The sequence below is a fragment of the Lissotriton vulgaris genome, chromosome 6 (assembly GCF_964263255.1).
Source record: "Lissotriton vulgaris chromosome 6, aLisVul1.2, whole genome shotgun sequence".
NCBI lineage: Eukaryota > Metazoa > Chordata > Amphibia > Caudata > Salamandridae > Lissotriton > Lissotriton vulgaris.
The window spans coordinates 353,146,092-353,152,411 of record NC_141694.1 but is presented as its reverse complement, the minus strand read 5'-3'; the positions used below and the strand labels follow the sequence as shown (position 1 = coordinate 353,152,411).

General features: G+C 34.8%; 1 pseudogene; it reads right to left on the bottom strand.

Moving 5' to 3' along the window:
• Window positions 1-1,797: 1,797 nt before the first annotated feature.
• Window positions 1,798-6,320, bottom strand: part of LOC147707328 (uncharacterized) — a 33,167-nt pseudogene continuing 28,644 nt past the window's right edge.

Sequence of the window (6,320 nt, the reverse complement as noted above, 5' to 3'; positions counted from 1 at the left end):
GAAGATGGAATGGAGGATTTTAATGATGACACTTTGGAAGTTGAATTAATGGAATGTTTGGACAATGTTGAGATCCAGGAGTCATTTATGAAGAGTTCTGATGAGGAGATTCCTGATCAATTAATGCAAGAAGTACTTCTAAGTTATGAAAATTCTGAAGAATAAATGTATATTTATAAATTATAAATTATTTGAGACATTTTTCTGTTATTTTACTTGAAATTTATGAGATAGTAGTGAAATAATTGTAGTATAAAGTGAGACTTATAGTATAGAGTGCAACATTTCTGTATTACATAGTTAATTTACTCACAGTTACTTCCCTTCTCCCACTATATTTTCTCCAATGCGCATTTCAGAATCTTTTTCATCTCATGCCTTCTTTTTCTCACTATTTCTCTCTAAAGTAAACTATCTCCGCCATTTTTTGAATTTTTAGAAGACAGTGAAATGTAATGCTTCACGTCGAGATGAGGCACCCCTAGAACTATGCCTGTTTTTAATAAGGCTTCCATCAATTACAAAAAATATAGGTAGACGCGTCACTTTGTAAAGCCCTGTGCCACATTCTATGTGCGTCAGGTGTAATGTATACAAAGGGGGCGTATTGACGCAAAGAAGGGTTGTACAAATGACGCAGTGAAATCTATGAGATTTCACTGCGTCACTTTTAGGACGCTGTTGTGTCTTTATTTTGCACCTGCCTCACAGTAGGTGTAAGACTGACACAGGCCCTTTCAGTTAGGGCTTGCCCCATGTGAAAGGATGCAGTGCTGGAAAATATTTTTTTAAATGGCATAAATTGATATAGAATATACAAAAAAGAGAGACATATTTACAAGCTGCGTGTGCAATCTTTAATATAATTGTGTGTTTATAAGGTAGACTTCTTTATAAATTGTTTTTTATGCTTAGATTCAATGCTGGTTTAGAAATTGTGTAATAGTTTCATTGGAGTTGTAAATATGCTCATTTTTATGAAGCACATTGTGCAACCTGTAGCATGGGTCGAAGGAGTGAATGTCTAGAGAGGGATAGGAATAGCAGATAGAAAACCATATGAAATGGTGGGAAGATGCATAAACACACAGCTATGTCAAAGATTGTGCACGCAGCTTGTAAATATGCAGGCAGACAAAGCAATCCTTGACATAGCTGTGTATTTATGAGGTAGACTCTCACAGTGATAAGATCTCTCACAGCATTTCATATTCTTGACTGAGTGCATATTTACAAGCTGTGTGCACAATCTTTGACACAGCTGTGTATTTATAAGGTAGACTCTCACAATGTTAACATCTCCACATTACATAAGGTAAGGTTATGAGCTTGCCCCATGTGAAAGGATGCATTGCTGGAAATTATTTTTTTACTACAATTTTTTACACTGTTTTTCCCTGTGGTGCGCTTGAGAGCCTCATTTATGAGACCATGCGTCACTTTTACGCCGCCGGTGCGTCACTTTTTGTGACACAGCAGTGGTGTAAAAATTTTACCTTGTTGAGTTATATATACAAAGTGACGCATCTAGGTAGATGCGTCACTTTGTAAACCCCTGCGCCACATTATATGTGCGTCAACTGTAATGTATACAAAAGGGGTTTATTGACGCAAGAAAGGGATGTAGAGGTGACACAGTGAAATCTATGAGATTTGTGATAAGTGAGGCAAGCGCTATAAGGAAACAGAGGTGTGGGAATATCAAAGAAGAGTAGTGAGGTTATGGAAAATAGTATAGAGAAAAAATATTCGACACCAAACTTACCTTATAAGTAATATCAACCTAGTTTTATATTTTCATATAAATTTATATCTGTGAAAGATAAAACAAAATAAGTTACTATATTTATCATATATATTTTACAATACAAGAGACAAAGTAGGAGATTAACAAGGGTAAGTGAGGATGAGTGAAGGGCAGGGAGGTTGATGAAAAAGGGAAAATAAAGAGAGGATAAAAGCAAGTAAGCTTGAGACAAATGAAGTGAAGGAGTGAGAATATAGAGCTAGTGAACAAAAAAGTGACACAAAGGAACTGAGTAAGAGAGCAAAGAAAGGTAAGGAAGGGAGTGTGGGTTATTTTTAGGGAGTAAGCATGATGGAAGAGGAGTGAGAGAGTGAGAGTATCCAGAGACTGAAGCTAAGAGACAGGCTGTGAGGGAAAAGGAGTGAGGATGTGAGAGGATAGAGGAAGTGAGAAAAGAAGTGAGTAAAGTGTAAAAAGGTGAATGAGAGAAGTAGAATTATTGAGGTAACAAAGAAAGGAAACAAAGGGAAGGGAAGGAAGTAGAGTGGCTGACAGCTGGAAATTGGTGGCTGGGAGAGAGGTAATGAGCAGTGAAAGAATGGTTAATGAGAATAAGTATAGAAAATGGAATAAGGGAAGGGAGGTGAGGGAGAGTCAAAAAAGGCCAGTGAGGTTGAGTTAAAAAGAGTGATAGAGGGTGGAAATAGGTAAGTGAGCATAAGACAATGGAAAAATAATATATATTTAATAATAGAAAATACAAAATCATTTCAACAACATGTTAAACGGTTTATTTTTGCTGTACTCAGAATATATTGAATTTCACTTAAAACAGTGACTTCAAAAGTACTCATCATATAACAGCGGGCTAAAACAAACACAATCAAAATGATTGTGTTTAAAAAACCCTTTGAAAAATTACTTAAATAATGTAAATTTCTAAAAACCATATCTAAACTCACTTTTAATCCATCCACTTCTCCACGAGGCCAAATAGTATACGGAAAGTCCTTTTCTATGTAAATTAGTCCACTGTTTTCGTAATGTTTTTTTTACCCAACTTTCTGAAAGAAAAGCTCCAACATCTTTCAACGTTATGAAACAAGAGTTTTACTTCCATCTCTAGCTTACATTTAATAAATAATTCCTATAATACTCACAGCACACTTTATATAATAAACATATACTATCCTAATGAGAACTACAAGTTTTTTATTACCTTCATCACTCTCATTCAGAAAGTAATTTTGAAGAGCAAACTAAGTTATATTAACTGCTGCAATCTTCATAGCCAATTACCTTCCCTAAAATTTTGGTTGTAAGAACACTAGGGAAGAATTTTGTAAGTCAGAAGGCAAACGTTGTTTGAAAGTCAATTGAGTATCATTACAGAGCTTCCAACCTTTTTCACATTTTAAGTAAGCTGTGTAATGTCCTGATGTTGTTGAAGGACCATCATGGTAAATAATTCCTGCAGTTGTAAAGGTTCTTCCTGAAATTGATAATTGAGAAGCCACAACATTTTTAATTAATGTTGTCAATTTAGTCCCATCAGGTCTACATCCTTGGAACATTAAAATAACATACTGTCCATATCTTTTTAAAAATAAAGTTGATAGCATTTCAGATTTACATTGACTACAAACCATGTTTTGATTTGCTGCTCTAACTAGATTATTAAAAGACACTGATTTGCAGTCTGGTAAAGTCAAATATATAAATCTTTCAGTGTGTACTGTAGTACTACTTGAAAAGGAGCAATTGTCACAGTCATGTTGCCATTTATAAGAAAGGCCAAAAAGATTTTCTACATCTTCTCCTTAGTCTTGTAAAACAACAAGCATATACATTAGAAATTCCTGACAATCTTGCTGAATATTCTGTGAAAATTGATTTAGACCAGAACATATGTCTAAAACCTTTCGAATTTCTATCACTGCTACATTTCTCAAACACAGAATTTAATAAACAACAAAGTGTTTGATCATGATTTTCAGCAATCTGTTCTTTTACAGTTTGGAGAAAGAAAACAACATTAACCACTACATTAGCATAGCAGTTGACACCAGAACTATTTTCAAACTGAAATCCAACAACATCTTTAACTTTCATCTACTTTTTTTCTTTTTGCTACAACTTCACTACAATTGTTCTCATTTCTTCTTTTTCGGCCTACCACACGCTTTTCAAACAGAGGATATTGAGGTAAATTTGGAGCATACTTCTTTCTTAACCTATTATATTCTTTTACACAATTTAGATCTGCATTAATCTTTCTCTCATCAAAATCAATCAAGTACAATCCAGTCAAAGTGCTGACTCGAGATAAAGCAACATATGCCATGCCCTCCTTGAACACAGAATTTCCAATATTCACCAAAGCAGTATCAACACCTGAACCTTGATACTTATGAATAGTTACTGCATATGCTAAAGAAACAGGAAACTGTTTTCTGCAGACATATAAATCTTTTACTAGCAAAAAGCGAGCAGAACAACGACTGATTTGTTGTACTTCTTCAATATCATCAAATTTAATTTTATCATTTGAATTCCATCTCTATTTCGGTAATTCACAAAATCCACAACATGAACCATTGCTCCATTTACTAAACCTCTTTCCAAATGTAAATTACGTCGTAGAATTATACGACAATTTAAAGATGCATACAGAGTCTTTTCCATACCAGCAGTTAGATATTGTCGTCTCTAAAGAATTCAATTTTGTTTTCAACTTTTCTGACAAAATAATAGTGGCTCCTTCATGTTCTATTTTATCAAAAGCTTCCAGTTTCACAATCTCTTGATTTTTCAACTTAAACATTTTGGTGTTGAAGATTGAACATTCTTGTAGAGTTGGCATCAAGCATATGACAGATTTGTTTTCAGGAATTTTCTTAAAAATATTCTCTGGGAGAATATTTTCCTTTGGAAACAAATTTGAAATTAATTGTGCATGTAAAGCTTTTTTGCCATGCTCAGTTACTTTTCCAATTCTTACATCTTGTAGAATATTTTTATAATTTTCATCCTTTGCCTGTCGCATATTTTGAAGTAGTTCTGCATATTTGAAATTTAGCTATATGTTAACATTTCCAATGCTTCCTAAGCACTTCCTGGTATCTTCATGCGTAAGCATTTTAAACACTGGCTGTCCTTTTACTGCAGTTAGTTGCAGTAAATCTCCAAAAACAATGATGTGTTTGCCTCCAAATAACACATCATAGTCTGTTTTAAGAGTTTCTTGCATTCTTAAATGCACAAAAGCAAGCATTACATTTGATACCATGCTTATTTCATCAATGATAAGAAGTTTCATTTTCTTTAGTACTCTTGAAACTTCACAACAAGCTTCTCCAGATAGCTTGTGGTATTGTAATTTGTTATCATGCTCCACTGGCAGCATCAATAAGCGGTGTAAAGTAATTCCTTTAATGTTGTGTGCTGCCAACCCAGTTGGAGCAGTAACAACACAAGAGAGCGATGACTCCGTTTTTTTCTGCAAATATGTTGCAATCACTTTAATCAGGAAACTTTTCCCAGTTTCTGCTTCTCCACTGACATATAGTCGGATAGGAACAAATGATGTACATGAGCACTCTTTTTTCTCATGTAATAAACCATGCTCAATTTGTTGTGTGACTTGGTCATATATTTGTCCCTGTTCAACGTTTAGTTATTTTTCCAAATCTTCTAAGTCAACTCCATCCTCCTGAGCTTGTTCCATGGCTCTTTCAACTTCATCCATGGCAGTGGCAGCTTCGTTTTGTATAATTGGTCCTCCTAGTGGATCATGACTCAATGAAGCAGAACCCTGACTGTCTTGAGAACTGTCTCTAGCAATCTCTGCTGCAATTGTAGCTTCTTGCTGTATTTCCTCCATTTGCAGATAACTTGAAAAAACATGACATTCAATGATATCTTTGGTTGCATTGAACGAATCTTCATAAGTAAGGACATCTCCAAGTAGTTCCTCTTCTCTACGCCAAGGTTAAAGAGTTGTAAAAGTGCTAAGTAATAAAATTCTCTTTTGTCTGGAGAATCACAACTCAATTTTCGATGATTAATCAAATGACCTTTTCTTTGTTTTACTAAACAGCCTTCACATCCAATTACAGCATATACACCTTTATTGATGTCTTGTGTGACGTTCCTTTTAAAAGTGTAGGTTTGCACAACTTCATAGAGACAAGCGTTCTCAAGGTGAGTACTTCTATTTGGGTAGTATGTATCCAACATGTTTTTCTTCACAATATCTGTACTGTCTGGTTCTTTCCCCGCCAAATACTCAATTTCTTGTACAGATTTCAAAACTCGGTTTCGTGTTGCAGCAAGACCTAGACTCACCCAAATGATGGTTCTAGATTTGGCATATAGACTTGCTGATGACAACCGATCAGAACATTCATATGCTCCAATTTCTCGATGGGACAACATCTTTAAACTGTAACTGTATAATTTCTTGCTTAGACTCTTTTCATGTGAAATTTCCTCCCACATTTCCTTCAGTTCCGTTTTTTCTGATTTTGTGATGTAAGATGTCACATATTGAGCCACTGCAATAGAGTTGTCA